A 20064-nucleotide genomic window follows, 5' to 3' on the forward strand; every position below is an offset into this window, starting at 1 on the left:
CGGGACAAAAAAAAGCATACTCTTGAAAATTTGATTTAAACCAAAAATTACAAGCGTTATCAAAACAGTTTGTGGTCCAAAACACACGGGTATTTTCTCTCTTTTGCCCTGCAGTTTATAAACTTTGTCATTTTTTGTAGCCATTTTTTATACCCGTACGAAATAAATCATTTTTTGTTTGTTCTCATCCAACATGGGTGTTTACTTTGTTTTGCCTGGTAGTTCAGTGATTGTTTTTCTTCTACCAATCAACAATTTTGTTTAAGTCTCTATTCAACTTGTATTCCAATAATATATAATCTTTGAAAAGGGAATTGCGTAAATCGCAAACTTGACCAATGTTGATAGTTTGAAAATGGACGCATTTCCTGGCGAACGCTACATTTCTTTCTAGAGGTAGTGGAGCCATATACTAAGTCTATCATCCCTTTAGCATAAGACCCAAGCAACCTATGCTTGTCATAAGACCTAATAAGATGGTCAGTGATGATCCGGGCCAGGGTAGGTCTTCAGCAGCCCATGCTTGCCGTAAAAGGCGACTGTGCTTGTCGTAAAAGGTGACAAACAGGATCAGGACAGGACTTGGTTGATGCATGTCATGGATCCCAATCGCGTAGATCGATGCCCATGTTGTCAATCACCGGATTGTCTGGTCCAGACTAATTTTCAGACCTGCGTCATAGAGCTGGAATATTTCTCAGTGCGGCTTTGAACAACAAACAAACAAACAAACAAACAAACCATACACCGTAAAAAAAACAACATATGGGCCATATTTATACTATTGACATGAAATGCCGATCTCCACTGCTGACTTAGCACAGCGACTATAGTTCCTTGTAGGCCTATATATACGTGGTATTCCCTGCCCACCTTTGGCCGAACGTCAAGCCTTTGTCCATCCTGTCCCAAGGTCATCCTGCTGCTGTGGCCTGCATGGTAAGCCCCAGCTGCCCTGGCATGCGGCCATGAGGCTTCGTGAGGTCACGGTGAGGCATGCTGCATGGCTGGAGTGTTGACATGGGATTGCACGAGGATTCCATGGGTAAAAATAAACGAATCTAGCTGATGGGTAATTAGGAGCCGGGTTTAGCTGTGCTGACCTTGGTTATTGAGGGTATAGTCATGTCAAAACAACGATAGACCAACCACAAATTGCAACAATTGTTTTTAGTAGATTCATATTTAATAAGCCCTCCTGAACACCATATCAAAAATCTAGAAAAATCTACATGGGGAACATTTCCGAATTCAGTCGTCTTTACAACGGCGATTAACATTTTCATACAATACACATATTTTAAAAATTATTCGGTGTCAACTTTGTGACATATCAAATATAAGCTACTAATACAGGCTTCATACTGTTATTTATACCTTGCCATATTCTATCTTGTCATGGTTGGTAGTAAATTAGCAAAAATCGGTTTTCAGCTCTCAATAATAGTAATCTATCAAGTTCCAAACAGAGGTATAGAAGGCGACTATGCTTGTCGTAAGAGGCGACTAACGGATCGGATGGTCGAGCTCTCTGGCTTGGTGGATGCATTGTCATCTGATCCCAATTGCGTGGATCAATGCTCATGATGTCAATCACTGTATTGTCTGGTCCAGATTCGATTATTTACATACCGCCGTCATAAAGCTGAGTGCGGCGTGAAACAACAAACAAACAAATCATATTAACACATACCATAATGCTAAATCAAATAACTACAACCCCAAAACAGAAGCATATAAAAATATATATTATCAAAGCTTTATGAGGATTAGGCAAGTACTTCTGTCTAGTTTAACATCTTCTATTTGCCTTCGGGAAGGTTAACAATCAAAGCATACCATGCATTTACACGACAGCGAAAGCATTTCAAAATACCCAGCGTTCTACTTATACAGCGGGCCCGGCCGTTTGTTCAGCGATTGGTCAGTTGATCAATGGTGACCGTTCATCAAGACTAGCCCACATTCCTTACCAAAGTGACCACCTTGGCATGACATGACGCTGATCGGTCATGTTAGATTTGGAGTCAACCCAATCCAACCAAACCAACATAATCATTAAAATATCCATGTACCTCTTCATACAGGAAATACTCTACAAAGTCCATACCAAAGATGCCATACCTGTATATAGCATTTGGCAACGTCATGGCGGAATCCACCTTAGAACTTACATACAGTGCCCCGAATGAAATATGTGGTGTTATGATATCGTAATAGTATTAAGTTATATAATAATTCATATGTCATAGACCATTGGCTTATATACCGCTATCTATGGTTATCTGAAATGTGATTATGAATATTCTTAACGGCCTGACGTTAAAAAGTGTTTACTCTAAACCAATAAAGATTTTGACAATAGATGGCAAGTATTCACCAATAATCGCTGTTACTATTTCTAAATAAACAACAGGTATGTAAGCCACGTTACTGGATCCATCATAGCGGTAGCATGGTTAAAAAGGTATGCGCCAAACTTGTCTACACCAAAACCAAATGCGTATGAAGTTTAAAATAGAGATTTCAAAGTATTTCTATGTATTTAGGTAAAATATATCAGTGTATCGCGATATCAAGCCGCCGCTTGAAGTTCAAGGATGGAGTTATCCTATAATAAATCTTGAATAAAATGTGAAGGTCCTGACTGTCCAAAAACCGATATTTCTTCAAAATGTCACACTCCTCAGCTAAGCGCAGCGCAATATTGATGACGACCAAAGCCAGGTTTTTTAATCTACCCTTCAGCAGGCAAAAAACACTCTTTGAGTAAGACTCGCATTGTGTACAAAAGCTTTGTTTTTTTAGGGATTTCAAACAAATTTCAGATGTATCTGCTACCGATACACACCTGCCTTGGCGGCTGTTAAAAAGTTTTAAAAAATGGATTTCCTTCGAATGTTCAGCATCTCTGACAACTAACATTGGCTTTTGTCGTGACAGAAGCCTGCGATTTTTCGATTATCACGTCCATACGAAGGTTATTCGTAGTGGTCTTGTTAATCTTTAGAACTACAAACTTCCCACCCTCCTTAAAAAACATGACAATACAGGCCAAAACTGCTGTTTAGTTTGGAAATGGAGAGGCTTAGAGACCAAAACAAAAGCTTAAAAGGGTATTGATTGTCTGAAGCGTCAGGGTGTGGAGGGTTAGAGTGTCATATCTCCTGTACTAGGCTACGCTACAAGATGCTTGCAACAATTGTCAGGGGCACTATGTGTTGTGTATGCCGCTATTCATATCTATTGGATTACTGTTTTCATGTATGAGGTAGGACGTTGTTTTTTTTAATTCATTACGAAACATGTCTTTCTATTTCATATGGGAATCGTAATGTTTTGTGCAAAATTGTTTCCTTCGGAAATACTCGAAATGTGTGTTCTTTACTTTCGGCATTGAAATCGTTAACCATTATTCTTTTAAATGTAAGAGAAAAAAAGCTTTTTAATACACCTACTTGCCTATAGTTCTCAGTCGCCACATGGATAATCATGTTTTTGTTATTAAGCTGCAATGATAAATTATATGACAAATATTGATTTGAAACTTCGACTCATACAGATGTATCTGTATCATAAATATCATGTACAGTAAACTACGGTTCTAACGACGAACACGCTTATAACGAACTGACGGATATAACGAACTTACTTTTTTGGTCCCGACTATTTGCTGCAGGTATGCTGTATATATGCTTATAACGAACTACGGTTATAACGAACTAAAATTGGTAGTCCCTTTGAGTTCGTTATAACCGTACTTTACTGTATTATTAATAAAGAGTATATTAGCTCAGTCTTAATCATATCGTGTCATTCTTACAACAATACATGTGTACAACATAAGGTCACAAGCGATAAGGTGAGGTGAGGTGAAATGGGGTTTAACGTCGCGTCCAAGATTATTGCACTTATATAGCGACGTGCATGCACGTGTGTGTGTGTGTGGCTGCTTGTACTAGTCCGGACTGATGCCGATTTATAGTGCTAGCACACTGAGATACCATGCCGCAGTTTAACATCAATACCCAAATCAGACACAGTATACTGACTCCGAGCCGACCAGTCCTTGTTTTAGCCCCTTAATGTCGAGCGCCAGACATGGTAACAACAAGTACCATCTTTTAACGTCTTTAGGTATGACGCGGGCGGGGATCGAACCCCGGACCTTCCGCTCTCCGGGCGGACGCTCTACCACTAGACCACGGAGGCGGTCTCAAGCGACAAACGAATCCTTTTCTATGCAAATTGTTTGATCACTGAAAACCAGAGATGACACGGGTGTTTCCGAAATGGTCAAGCATGACCTTCTCTACCAGCAGCACATGTCACTAACACGATTTTAATGAGTGAGTGAGTTCGGTTTAACGCCGCTTTAAACAGTATTCCAGTTATATCACGGCGTGTCAGCTCAATGTGGGAGGAAAGCCCGAAGTGATGCAGGTCTCAGACGTTTACCACTTCGGTGAAACCCACGAGCACGGGTATGGTGCTGACAAACCTAGAAACAGAATCGGGGCGAACCTGGATTCGAACCTACAATCCTAGGTTTCTGGCGTGCCTAAGGGACGCAACTCTGCACAGCGAATCGCGGCGCCTTAGACGACTGGACCACCCGTGCCCCCTACGATTTTAATGAAAAACGTCAATTGTCCAGAATACAATCGTATTTAATATTTTTATTACAGTTGTGCCCATTAAAGGAGAAATCATGAGAATATGTTGATTCTATGTTATGGCTGACCTACTAGCACGGTTATGGTGCTGACAAACCTAGAGATTCGAACCCAAGGTGAAAGGCAGCGCCTTTGCCGACTGGGCCACCAGACATCGTATGGACATACCCTCTTAAAGCGAGCAACTTACCTAAATCGTTATGTTTCGAACAGTTTTCACCCCGCTAGTGAGATGAGGTGAGGTGAAATGGGGTTTAACGTCCAAGATTATTGCACTTATATAGCGACGTGCATGCATGCATGTGTGTGTGTGTGTGTGTGCGTGCGTGCGTGCGTGCGTGCGTGCGTGCGTGTGTGTGTGTGTGTGTCTGCTTGTACCAGTCCGGCCTAATGCCGATTTATAGTGCCAGCCCACTGAGATACCATGCCGCAGTTTAACATGAATACCCCACTCAGACACAGTATACTGACTTCGAGCCGACCAGTCCTTGTTTTTTAGCCCCTTAATGCCGAGCGCCAGACAGGGCAACAACAAGTACCATATTTTAAAATCTTTTGGTATGACGCGGCCGGAAATCGAACCCATGACCTGAGTATGACAGTAGAGTCGTGTTGACTTATCTGGATTGTTCTATATGTTTCAGATTGACAAATCTCTTCAAACTTTGAAACGGGAGGGAGAAACCAACTGCAGTGATTGAGGTAAGTGATGTCGATACCCTTTCAGGAGAAAAGAAACACCAACAAATTCATTCTACCTAACCGATTTTACAATCCTCACTAATACTACACACTAAACCTGTTTGATACATTCAATGAAATCGTTTATATCCCTTAGTGTTCTGTGCCTTTCGACTCTAATGTGATTGACAAGATTCAGGAAAAACATGGCAAATATGCAGACCTTGCTTTCGAAATGTCACGCTTGCATCCCGGTACCAAGTTGTCCGACTCCCCATTGTCCTCGGTGCCTTAGGTTTGGTACCTCCCAATCTGTTGACTGACATTGGGAGAGTTCCCGTGTTTGCTACCAGGAATACAGCCCTTCTGACAATCTGGGTAATGCAGAATGCTGAAGTGTTGGGGAATCTTCACATTCTCCGGAAAACTCTGGGTGGGTTTGACTAGGTAGCGCTTCCTGGGAGAAGTCCCATTCGCTGTCTGGGCTGCGTGTAGAGGGGGCAAGGACCCTGATTTGATGATGAGTGAGTGAGTATGGTTTTACGCCGCTTTTAGCAATATTCCAGCAATATCACGGCTTCACACATTGTACCCATGTCGGGAATCGAACCCGGGTCTTAGGCGTGACGAGCGAACGCTTTAACCACTAGGCTACCCCACAGCCCCGAGCTGATGATGAGCCCAAACAGCCTGACTGTGCCAGGATCACCCAAACCCTCTTTGCTGCATGTAATATTTTAATCTGTACAAAATAATGCTAATGATGATGATGATGATGATGATGATGATCCTAACCAGCCTGACTATGCCAGGATCACCCAAACCCTCTTTGCTGCATTTTTTTATTTTAATCTGTAAATAATAATGCAACGTTAGAAAACCCACTGTGACATATTAGACTACACTTGTGATATTATGACCATAACAGCCTAAACAACAGATCAGTGTACATTCCAATGTTATTCTTTTCTCCCTAGGGGACAATACAACCCAATGCATGTAAGCACTGGTTCAAAATGTTTTGAAGTGTTAATTGTTCCTAAAAAAACATGTATTTGAATCATTCTCTCCCTATGTCATAAATCCACTCAATGACACATGTTGTAGATTACTTCTCAACACTTGTTGGCCTTTTACATAAATGCAACTGACAAAAATAATTAATTCGTTTAAAAAAAATACAGTCGTTCACATTCCAAAGTCGGACCTTATCCATCAGACCGTGCATCACGCAACAAGCCTCATATCTCCAAAATCTCGCGAGATCTCGTCACACATCCCATGATCATGTGACACGGTAAATTACTGTCACATGACAGGAATTCGCCCCGAGCATATCGTTTTAAGTCGCCCGAGATCACCAACGTCTCAAAAAACAATGTAAAACAACTCTCGACATTCTTCGGGCTTACTACACCCACACCCGACAAGTTCTCGGGGGTATCGATAATAATCGACAAACGCTTGAGGTTAAATTGTAGGTTCTTCGTCTACGTGCCGATCCTACTTTTGAATTCCAATATGTCTCCCAATAGGTCGGGTGTACAATTTGTCTTTCTCGGATACCACTGAACACAGTTGGCTATGAAACTCGGGGCACAGGTCGATGATCTGTCAGAAGACTTAATTACATGGGACACTAATACAGCCGATGAACTGTGACTGGCGGGGCAACGAATACTTGATGGGAATATTCCGAGACAGAAGTTAGGCTAGATTAGCGTGTCAGCGAACACTCCATTTGAAGTGTCGTTCTTTGTCGTAATCTTTGCTGGACGTCTCTAAGGTCTGCGTGTCCTCTGTAGATTGGAGGGGGGGGGGGGGGGGGGGGGGGAAATTACGTTTCTGCTTGCATGTAATTGTTTAAACAAGGTCACAGTGGTAGTCAAGCTCTTAACCGTACACAATTTTATCATCCGTTTCTTTCGGATTGCGGGGGCAAGGTCAACTTATAGAATGGCAATCAAACAGTTAATCATCATAATGGTTTAACTGTAGACGATGTGAAGATGTTTAGCTCGATGCAACCCGATTCGTGTATATACCTTTCATTATGTTTCCTTACATAGTCGGGGGCACGGGTGGCCCAGTCGTCTAAGGCGCCGCGATTCGCTGTGCAGATTTGCGTCCCTTGGGCACGCCAGAAACCTATGATTCTGGGTTCGAATACCGATTCGCCCCGATTATGTTTCTAGGTTTGTCAGCACCATACCCGTGCTCGTGGGTTTCACCGAAGTGGTAAACGTCTGAGACCTGCATCACTTGGGGCTTTTCTCGCACATTAAGCTGACACGTCGTGATATAACTGGAATACTGTTAACAACGGCGTTAAACCCAACTCACTCACTCACTCTTTCGGAATGCATGAAACGTATAGACAAAGTAGGGAGTGAGTATTGTTTTACGCCGCTTTTAGCAATATTCCAGCAATATCACGGCGGGGGGACACCACAAATGGGCTTCACACATTACACCATGTGGGAATCGAACCCGAGTCTTCGTGTGACGAGCGAACGCTTTAACCACAGGGCTACCCGACCGCCCCTAGAGAGGATCCAGTAGAAAACGTACAGCATCGTGTTCATTCTGAGTTAGAGTTGGTCCCAAACCACCGATGCTGTAAGAGGCGATCAAATGGATTGGGTGGTCACGCTAAATGTTTGTTTGTTGTTTATCGCCGCACTCTGCAATATTCCAGCCATTTGACGGCGGTCTGTAAATAATCGAGTCAGTTCCGGACAATCCAGTGATTGATACCATGAGCATCGATCTACGCAACTGGGATACGATGACATGCATCAACCAAGTCAGCGAGCCTGATCACCCTATCCCGTTAGTCGCCTCTTATGACAAGCATAGTCGCCTGTGCGGCAAGTATGGGTTGCTGACGACCTATTCTCTACCCGGATCTTCACGGATTTTCTTGATAAATGATCCCGGATCTAGTAGAATAGTTCCATTAGTCAAGAGCCGAAATTGGACCTGTGACTTTGTAAATGCTAAGTGAGGAAACATGCAGCAGGAAGTGACGTAAACCACATAATCCACACGTACCACACCAGAAATTGGTATTGATTGGTATTGATACCCCGATAATATAGAGTTGCGCGCCCTCGAGTCGCGAACTCGGTAAAGAAAATCATCATCGATTATTCCTAATTCAAACGTTATAAAAGTTGAACAAAGAACAAGAAGCTTTTTGCGTATGATCTATTTTCTAGGTTAATAACTGTTCGTCACTACGATCCATCATAGTGAGTGAGTATGGCTTTACGCCGCTTTTAGCAATATTCAAGCAATATCACGGCGGGGGACACCAGAAATGGGCTTCACACATTGTACCCATGTCGGGATTCGAACTCGGGTCTTCGGCGTGACGAGCGAACGCTTTAACCACTGGGCTACCCGACCGCCCCTGATCCATCATAAATTAACTGCCGCGATAATATAGCGTAGCATGCTATAATAGTGCCGACTGCGGCGTTAAACAACATTCACTTAACAGTTAAGTCAGGGCTACAGGGCGAGTGAAATATTGTAGTATTATCAGTCTTTCTCAATATATATGCCACTGTCAAAGGTGGCTCTGCTCTTTTTATAATAGAGAATAATAGGTGAGGTGAGGTGAAATTGAGTTTAACGTCGCGTCCAAGATTATTGCACTTATTTAGCGACGTGCATGCACTTATATAGCTGCTTGTACCAGTCCGGACTGAAGCCGATTTATAGTGCTAGCACACTGAGATACCATGCCGCAGTTTAACATCAATACCCAAATCAGACACAGTATACTGACCCCGAGCCGACCAGTCCTTGTTTTAGCCCCTTAATGCCGAGCGCCAGACAGGGTAACAACATGTACCATCTTTTAACGTCTTTTGGTATGACGCGGCCGGGGATCGATCCCCGGACCTTACGCTCTCCGGGTGGACGCTCTACCACTAGACCACGGAGGCGGTCTGAGAATGATAGATAATATCGTTTGTATTTGTCATATGCCGTACATATATAGACCAATCCGTTAGTCTTAACACACAAACTCATTGACGTTGTTTTCATGGTGCTTGGGTAAATATAAAGTCTGCCTCAAATTTATGCCCCCCTTCAAACTGCCCTACAACGTTTGAATGAATGAATTATGACCGGGAATTGAATCTTTGTGAATGGGAGGCAAGTGACAATGTTTATCCTCTTGAAGTTGTCTCTGAGCAAGTTTAAGTTAAGCTATGCTCCATGGGAAGACATATTTTTTCACGGCTAAGCTTTTCAATCAAGGTTTCAAAGGCCTGGGCAGGTCATTTCTGAAAGTTTATGGAATTTACTAAAGATGATACTTTGCTGTCAACGTGATGCATGATGCTATTCTAAACTGTGATTTGTCAAGGTGTTGTCACACCTCCTTTCTCAATAGCACGTTTTGTTTGTTTGTACGAACTCGAGCCTGGACCTGACAATCCAGTGATTGACATCATGGTCATCGATCAACCCATTTTGGATACGATGACATGCATCAACCAAGTCAGCGAGTCTGACCACCCGATCCCGTAAGTCGCCTCTTATGACAAGCATGGCTGAAGACCTATACTACCCCGGATCTTCACGGATCCAGGAATTGGAACTGCCTTGGTTTTTTGCTAAAAAACTCTCAACAACGTCATATATTCCAAGCGTCAACGCCAGAGAATAATCACTCTCGATTATAAGCCCATTTCACCTCACCTTTTTTGTTTCGTTTTTAGCCACCATCAAATATGACTGTATACTTCTTTTTCCCCGGTAGTTTATCATAGAATGCCAGATCGTCCAACCCAGATACAGTAAACTACGGTTATAACGAACTCAAAGGGACCACTAATTTTAGTTCGTTATAACCGTAGTTCGTTATGAGCGTATATACAGCATAACGACATCAAATAGTCGGGACAAAAAAGTAGGTTCGTTATATCCGTCAGTTCGTTATAAGCGTGTTCGTTATAAACGTAGTTTACTGTATATCCTCTTCTTTGTATTCCGGTTTTGTTTGTACGAGAGTTAGTTATGCATTGAACGTAAACATCAAAGGAATAACAAAATGGCATAAACGTGCTTTGAATTAGACCAACATACTATAGAGCCGTGTTTTCCCTCTGTATTGTGGGATGTGTTGATATGAACTACATTGTACCTGATGTATTCATAGACTGTTAAGGTAGACAGAGGGGCCCATGTGAGCCGTGGTCAACTTGCTATGCAGTGTCAAAGTTAACTGGTCGCGGGTTCGAATCCTAAACTGCCTGCCGAAGAAAGTATTCACCCATGTTTCGGGTTGCAAAAGATACATTAAATCCGATAAATTATTATTGAATAAAAGAGCGATATAAAAGTAAAAACTGTCATGTGAACAGGATCTGGTCAGTTAAAAGGAAATGTTAAAATATCAATGATGGGATATAAACGCCTTTGTGCAACACTTGCATCGTTATACAAAAAACTTTCTACTATAGATGTCGGCTTAATTTTTTGTAATTTGCGTTTTCAAATATTAACAGTTGTTTAAACATATGTACAAATGGTATTGCAAATTGGTATGGCTTTTTTCTGCACACCATTTCGTTATGTTTGTTCAAACTGTTTGATTACAAGACACACTTTTTAAATCATTTCTCATCTCCGCCTTATCATTTAATCTGAAACTGTCATTAAAATCTGTTGTTCTGTAAATAGCATCCGTGTAATGTTAACGCTGGATCTCACACATTCGTTCACTTAGTGTATTTGATCATTTCGTTTCAATATTATCTTATTTCACTTGCAGTGCTTGTTTTGTTGGCCCGAGTGGCAAAGAGTTACATTTGTTGATTCACTTCTCCATCCATTCCTACTTAAATTTGCATTTCGTGCGAGGCAGGAAATAATTTGACCCTTTCGAAAACCTGGAGCCTTTTTAAAATGGAACCGGAATCGTGTTTCAGTGCAAAATGATGTTTGATTTAATTGTGTTTGAATAAGAAGACAATTAAGTGGCAAAGTAATTATTCGGAATATTATCAACGCAGAAAGGATATTATTCCCAGGTGTTTTGAAAGTATTAACAAACGTCATTAGAAGAATAAAGAACTGTAATATATTTAAGAGGATTTGTTTGTATCAGCCAATTTGCAAAAATTGTCAAGCCGCATCAAACTTGAGGCCGCGAAATAGCCCAGTGGCTAAAGTGTTCGCTCGTCACGCCCAAGGTCCTGGGTCGATTCCCTTCATAAGTACAACATGTGAAGACCATTTCTGGTGCAACACCCCACCCACACAACATCCCGCTGCTATGTTTGCCATAATGCACCGTAACATTCTATCACTCACATTTTCTAGGGCATTAGTAAGTGGGTTTTACTGCATTCCATAGCAAGGGATTTAGTTGGGTTTTTTTTCTGGCATATGTCAGCCACTAACCCTCAATTAGAATAAACATCTATGACTAAAATAGTTACCTTGTTAAACAAAAGTGAATTGTGTCTATCCATTAAGGTATTAAATTCTGTTTTATGCAAATCTATCTAATTCATGAAAACACATCGGCGAGATCAAAGCCCTACCAGAAGAGGAAGCATTGATCAATAACCGCAACATCACTAATGCATCCTTTGATGCAACAGAGGCTGGCTTTGAAACCTTATTTCTCAACATCACAGAAATTACAGATTTATAAAATCTATGAAATTACTAACAAATGTCCTGCTGCCAACATCCTGTGTCGTCCTAGTTCGCCATCTGGTCTTGAATTCTCTTCATCATTCATGATTTTAACAGTACAATTTAATCGTGAATAAATTCATTCATGACCGGGACAAGGCCATGTCGCGAATTTTAATTCTTAATGTATTCTCTCCCTTAATCAGTGTTGCGAAACAACGGAAAAATACAAAGACCCCTTGGTTCGAGCGTGGGAAAGGTTGGCCGAAAGGCCCTTTACTTCACAGATCGTTGGATACGGTGCCTGCTTGATTCAGATACAGTTTTCTATTCATTGTAAATATGGTTTTAAAAAAAAATGTTAATAATTAGAGAAAGACAAAATGTGACATATGTTACCAGACAAAGAGAACGGGGGTAAAGTCCGACCTAGATTGCATGGCTGTCATGCTCGATCGGGGCTGGTATAGGAGACAGTGGTTAGTGTGATGGATGTTAAGGTCATGGTCGAACTGTAGTGTGTCGTACATTGGGTGCATCAGATGGATGCGGATGCTGATGATAGTAGTTGTGTTGTGTTAGTTCCTGGTACATTGTGTGATGCTTTGTTTCCATGTTATAATCATACCTTCAAAAGAATACTCCCGAAGCATTTATTTTATATATTCTAATTCATAACAATAGATATTCTGCCGTGCTTTAGCGATCGTGTCGTGTCATACAGATAGTTATTATCAGGTAATATAGCACCAGCTGGTCGTGCTGCAATGTTTGAATGACATATATACACCTGAATAGGTCAACAATATATATATATATATATATATATATATATATATATATATATATATATATATATATATATTTCAGTTATTGCCTGATGAGACTCGTATGTTGTACGAGTTGAAAGCGCTAGCCTATTAAAACTGTGTTCAATCTTACTCCACTTATTTAATTATTACTATATTGTGCCTGAGAGTTAGAACTTTACTGTGCTTTATATATAATTAAATTACGAGTCGCATCAGGCCATAACTAGTGCTCAATACAAAGTTGCAAAATGATATAAGGAAAGTGTATCCAAATCTCTCTCTCTATATATATATGCTACCTGCATTGTTCGTACAAGAACACATGTTTCTCCATATGAACGCAACACCTAGGACACATCACCAAGCACTGAATGGGTACTCGGTGGGATGAGATGTTAATGTGGTTGTTAAGCCAGCGCGCCCAACAGGCAGCATGGGTTGTATGATCCCCATGGAGCTGATAATGATTCTTGATTTCACGGGGATCCAGTGATATAATAGCGCTCTGAGTGGTGGTGAAATAAGCGCAATATAAATGGCATTTATTATTATTATTATTATTATTATTATTATTATTATTATTGTTGTTATGAGTATCATTATTATATGAAGCAGATGAACAACTGAAAGCCTCGTCAAACATTCTTTTCTTCGTTGTTTAACGCCGCACTTAGCAATATTCAAGCTTTATGACTTTGGCCTGTAAATAATCGAGCCTGGACCAGACAATCCAGTGACTGACATCATGAGCGTCCATCCAAGTCGTCGGAGTGTGGTGACTTGCATCAACCAAGTGACACTGATGTAAATTGTAATATGCTGACCATATGACGGCGGTCACTGAAATTCACATAAAGTTTGATGACCATTAACATAAACTGTCAACATTTTGCTAGTGAGTGTGGTTTTTAGCTGTTTCCAAAACATCAGCCGTAGAATACAGCTAAAAACCATGTTGTACCACAGCTAAAAACTATGTGTACCATGTTGGAATTAAACCCGGTCACTCGTCGTGAGCCAGCGCTTTGACCGCAAGGATACCCACCACCATAAACTGTTATATGTGGGTATTATTAGTTATGGTGTCGTCGGTTGCCGTATACGGTGCCATATTGGACGAGGCGTGACGTCATCCTATATTATGGTCTATGACGTTGCCATTTGTAAATCAGAGCTTTTTTCTCTATATTTTTATTAAAAAATCACGAACGTCTTTGCACATCACAATTAATTAAATCAAAACTCAAGACAGTGTCGAATAACGAATTTCTGTACCAGCATTTTCATCTGAAATATGTGAGGTTGGTGTTGGAAAATCCAAAATGGCGGTTACTGACGGTATACGGTCTGATATAAGGTCAGTATCATCCATCTTGGATTTGTACTGACGGTATACGGGCTCATGTGTGGTCAGTAGTTCTGCTCTCTGATTGGTCAATATCACTTTAAGGCATACATATACACAGTTCCACACAGAGCTATGATCTATCGTCTACCATTTAACCGATGTAATCGCAGCTCTAATCAGGTGAGGTGAAATGGGGTTTAACGTCGCGTCCAAGATTATTGCACTTATATGTGTGTGGCTGCTTGTATTAGTCCGGACTGATGCCGATTTATAGTGCTAGCTCACTGAGATACCATGCCGCAGTTTAACATGAATACCCCACTCAGACACAGTATACTGACTCCGAGCTGACAAGTCCTTGTTTTAGCCGCTTAATGCCGAGCGCCTGACAGGGTAACAACAAGTACCATCTTTTAACGTCTTTTGGTATGACGCGGCCGGGGATCGAACCCCGGACCTTCCGCTCTCCGGGCGGACGCTCTACCACTAGACCACGGAGGCGGTCACAGCAGCTCTAATCACAGGGCACTGCACGTCAATATCTCTGTTAGGACAAGAGACACCAAACCGCCTAAAACTTGAGGATTATGTGTGTAAACATATATTCCACAAACGACAGCCCTGAAATCAAGTTGAACTGTCATTAAGTGTTGAGGTACGATCCCTCGTTCCATGACACGCTAATGGCGGGTGACTCCTTGCGCTCAATCTTTTCACAATAATCTTCCTTACCGAAGGGAGCACACCCGCCGTCCTGTAATGTGAGGTCATAAAAGCTTTTATACTGATCGATATCGTCTCCTGTCTGTTCCCTCTGAATATAAAGCAGGATAGGCATTCCGAATAAGATGTTATCTCAGACAAGTAAATGAATACACTGAGCAGAAGAAGATCGCCCAGTATCCGGTGCGTGTCTCGTTTTCCTCGTTTGTCTTGTCAAGAGGTTTGTCAGTTGAAAGTCAAGTTTTCAAATATTTCATTTTGAATATTTGAATGAAATAACAGCTGAAGACAGAGTAATATTTGAAAAATAGTTTTTGCAAATCTCTAACATTTTTAAAATTGGCAAGTGAGAAGAACTTATCAGTTGCTATTTTGATTTACTTTTTTGTGTTTTTTAAACGTTTATTGAGGGGCTGTTTTGTGATATTTGTAGACATATTAAGGTTCTAATTTGTGAAGTTGGCCTTTGTATATAATGGATTCATATCAATGTAAGATGAAGACAAAGAAAAGTGTCATTGTGAATTGTCTAGCAGCATACTAGATATTAGAGCCTTTCACAGGCAGGAAATATATTAAGACAGTTGTGTTAGCAATGGGCTTAAATCAAGTTGCCACTTTCCCTTATCTGGATAACCTAATTCGAGACGATACGGGTACGCACCCCCCACCCACCCTTTTTAATTCGAAAAAAATCTATATTTCTGTATAAATTACCACCAAAGACAATAAATAGATCTTAATTGTGCACACCCCCCCCCCCCCCCCCCCTTTAAAAAAAGCTGTATCCGCCCATGCTGGGGTAATACAAACTGATGAGACGTAAACACCTGTTATCAAAATACAAGTGTTGAATTTATTGTTGTATTTGTAAGAAAACTTGTGTTAATATTAGTTCCAGATTTGTACTCGTGTGTTGAAACCACACGTGTTATGAAAACAGGATAAGCGTCCCGAATCATATTTCCCATTATTTATTCAGGCAATTTTATATTTGTTCGCTTCTCCATAAAAAGCCTTTATAAACGTGATTCTCGTTTTTCTCTTTTTAAATTCTTATCGCTACAATCGCATTAACCTTTCGGATCAAACATTAAATCTGAACTTCCGTTAGAGATGGCGCGAAAATAACATTGCTGTGCAGTGATAACATTTTCTCAACAACTTCTCGAAATGATCAGCAAGTTCAAGACGCAATCGATTTGAGCTTTATGTATTTTTTTGTTATAAAGTCAGAGTTTTCTGTGTATTTACAAATGAGATAAAGACAGAGAGGTGGTTTCTTATTCCTAGACATCCTCAGCAGGTATATTCACATGTGATCTTTTAATTTGATGTCGTTAGTTGTGCGTAATTAGTAGCATAAAGTGCCGGTAATGTCGGCCTCTTGTCTCGTGAAACCTGAGACCGCTAATAAAAAACATCCTTTTTCTTTGTTCTTCCTCAAGTATTGATCATGAAGTATCCGACTATCAATCAACTCCTTTGCGCACTGTTTCAATTTCCTGAATATCTGGCTATTGATGAGGCTGTCGACCCCCTTTTGGTACGCTAATTCGGGATGTTTAAAGATGGCATTCGGAACTCAGCAGTGTGGGACGCGGGACGCAAATATAATCGAATTTGGTACACAGATTCAACACTGAACAAAGAATTATGTACGTAATTTTTTTTATTTTTTCGTGTATTTGTTTCGATATTTTTTAGTAATTTAAATTCATCGCACCATTTTCCCAATGCGTTTGAGACTTGTACGTAGTATTCGGGATTCGGGAAGAGGGATGGGCGTCATTGAGTGAGTGAGTATTGTTTTACGCCGCTTTTAGCAATATTCCAGCAATATCTCGGCGGGGGACACTAAAAATTGGCTTCACACATTGTACCCATGTCGGGAATCGAACCCGGGTCTTCGGCGTGACGAGCGAACGCTTTAACCACTGGGCTACCCCACCGCCCCGGCGTCATTGAATTCAAAGGTTTAAAAGCGTCATGATGGTAATTATCAACATGACTCCAAGAGAATTTGTCATTAAGGAACAATGTAGTTTCATCCTTCGGTGGCAATCTATTAGAAACTATATTAATGCGTCAACATTTTTTACCCGTGGTAAATAAAAGAATAAATCTTGTTTGATCGACAGTCGGTAGAATAACAGTACTACCATCCCCGTGGGAAGTCCGGGTTAGAATAGGTCCCTTGGATCCTATGCTAGTCATAAGCGGTCAGTGACGTGGTTGATCCTAACCCGACGGTGGACGTTGCTCATAATATCAGTCACTGGTTTGTCTGGCTTTTCAAAGCTGGAATATTGCCGCATCTGGCTTTGAATACAAACAAACAAAAACGTGTTAATAAATAAAACCATTTTTTCAAGAAAGGTGAACAAAATGGCGAATAAATATTTCTTTGGCGAGAATGAAACGAAAGATAATTGTTATTTGCTTAATATACAATTTCGTATGAAATAAACTATTGACATGGAATTAGAATTTGATGTTTCATGTGAGAAAGTTTTCAATCCAAATACGTCATTGTTTAACTATGAATAATGATATTATCAAATCTTGCACAGAATATGTTTGTAGAGTTTACATATAATCTCTTACTCAAAGGCGCATTGCAAGATTTATATCCTGCCATTTAGCATGGCAACGTGATGTATATCCTCTCTCTGTCCTCACAATGGGGTCGTGATGTAATGGCGACAAGCCAGACTGTGCTGTTTGATGTCATTTTCTGCCGATAGCATGGGAGATATTCTGTTTGCTCGCGAAGAACGTACATCGTTGGGACAGAATGACTTCATAGTGTATGTGCTGTGACTTGTTTTTGTTTTTTTCATGAAGTCTTTGATAGACATTTAAAAGTTGAAAGAACATAAACGACACTTTTTTATGGAAAACAACTTTTTTCTTTGTAACGATGAATACGAAGATAAAACTATATGAGTGAGTATGGTGTGAGTGAGTGCAGAGTTGCGTCCCTTGGGCACGCCAGAAACCTATGATTGTGGGTTCGAATCCCGGTTCGCCCCGATAATGTTTCTAGGTTTGTCAGCACCATACACGTGGGTTTCACCGAAGTGGTAAACGTCTAAGACCTGCATCACTTCGGGCTTTCCCCCCACATTAAGCTGACACGCCGTGATATTACCGGAATACTGTTAAAAGCGGCGTTAAACCCAACTCACTCACTCACTGTACTGAAACACCGGAGTACTGTAATCAATACATTAATCAATTAATTCATATTTGATTCCATCTGTCGTGCGACGGTGCTACATTGAATTCTTGCAATATTAATCATACAGCGAGATTGGAAAAGGACTCTATTTAATTATGATACACTAAAATGTGTTCTCAACTCAAACATTGTCTCCAGTGCAGGAAATCCCAGTGCAGTGAACATCCACTACACAATCGGCCTATGTATTCATTACACGTACCGCAGTATGAATTTGTTGCGTCAAATTGGATGTGGTGGTTTCATGTTTTATCAGACGTTTAATATTTCATGTGGTGGTGAACAGAGATGCGTTGTTTAATGCCTCCGTGACTTTTAATAATCACTGAAGTATTTGCGTCACGTTGTCAACTTTTTGTAATGACATTCCAGGAACCTGTTCATTGTCTATATTTTCACTAAGCGTATTCTGTTACAAAGCAGCGTAAAACAGAATAACATTTTAAAATAAATTGAATAAATATTAACAAATAAAGGAAAGATGATCTGTATCAATCTCCAATTTCAAAGATGTGTTGTCTATCGATCATAAAGGAGAAAAAGCTTTACATTTTAACAGTCATCTAGACTGATGTATGGTGAGGTGAAATGGGGGTTTAACGTCGCATTCAAGATTATATCTCTCGATAGCAAGGTGCATACATGTGTGTGTGTGTGTGTGTGTGTGTGTGTGTGTGTGTGTGTGTGTGTGTGTGTGTGTGTGTGTGTGTGTGTGTGTGTGCGTGTGTGTGCGTGTGTGTGTGTGTGTGTGGCTGCCTGTACCTGTCAAGATTATTGCAGGTTTTATAGTGCTAGCCCACTGAGATACCATGTCGCAGTTGAACATAAAGACGTTAGGCAGGGTATCAACAAGTACCATCTTTGGACATCTGTTGGTATGACGCGGCCGGGAAAGCATTGATATGCATAAATCAGTTTTCAGAAGGGAGATCATGTGAAATCACGTCCTACTGATATCACCATGCCAACAAATATAAACATACAATGCTCTCTGTGGGGATGCCGAGGAACAATAGGTCCGCAGAACCTGATGCTTGTCGTGAATGAGTGAGTGAATGTGATTTCCGCCGCATTTAGCAATATTCCCCCATATGTCAATAAAGTAAGAACTCGTGAAGATCCGGGGTAGAATAGGTCTTCAGCATCCCATGCTTTCGTAAAAGGCGACTAACGGGATCGTGTGGTCAGGCTCGCTGACTTGGTTGATGCATGTCATCGTATCATAATTGTATAGATCGATCCTCATGATGCTCATCACTGTATTTTCTGGTCCAGACGCGATTATTTAAAGACCGCCGTCATATAGTTGAAATATTCCGGATTGCGGCGTTAAATAAAAAACAATGTTCATATGATGATTACAACAAACAAACGAGCAGTGAAGCAAGATTTTTGAAACCACATATGCATATGTATCACTGGATTGTCTGGTCTACTTTCACTGGATTGTCAGGTCCAGTAATCATTAGATTGTCTGGCCAAGACTCGGTTGTTTTCAGGCCGTCGTTGTTAAAAGCGGCGTTAAACCCAACTCACTCACTCACTCTTGCATTGACTATATATATTTTATATTATTCAATATGTATCTGTAAAAAAAACTTTCAAACTGTTGCATTCATAACTCGTACATTAAATATCTACTCGATGTACCTGTATTAAATATGCACTTAAACGTGCCTATTCCGTGAATAGATCAGCTGGGGCATGTCGCAACGTTGTATTTTGTTCAGAATGCATGTCTACACAACACCCGCTTACTGAGGTGAAAAGGGAACTTGATATTAATCCTGTATATCTACTGCTTGGTGTATGAGTCAGAGGCGATTAGTAAGTCTGCCGACAACGTCTGCACTTGAAGCTAGTTTCTTCATTTTTTGTATCAGATTTTATGTCCATTTACGGGCTATAAAGCTC

At 40.7% G+C, this 20064-nt stretch overlaps 1 protein-coding gene across 1 annotated transcript in view; it reads left to right on the top strand.

Annotated features, from left to right (window-relative positions):
• Positions 1–20064, top strand: part of LOC124120522 — a 104004-nt gene that overhangs the window by 13961 nt on the left and 69979 nt on the right. Inside the window, exon 2 of the mRNA XM_046483362.2 lies at positions 5321–5378. The gene's annotated coding sequence lies outside the window, so the exon portion shown is untranslated. The remainder of the gene's footprint in view (positions 1–5320; positions 5379–20064) is intronic.

The sequence above is a fragment of the Haliotis rufescens genome, unplaced genomic scaffold (assembly GCF_023055435.1).
Source record: "Haliotis rufescens isolate VD_foot unplaced genomic scaffold, xgHalRufe1.0.p SCAF_100, whole genome shotgun sequence".
NCBI classification, from domain to species: domain Eukaryota; kingdom Metazoa; phylum Mollusca; class Gastropoda; order Lepetellida; family Haliotidae; genus Haliotis; species Haliotis rufescens.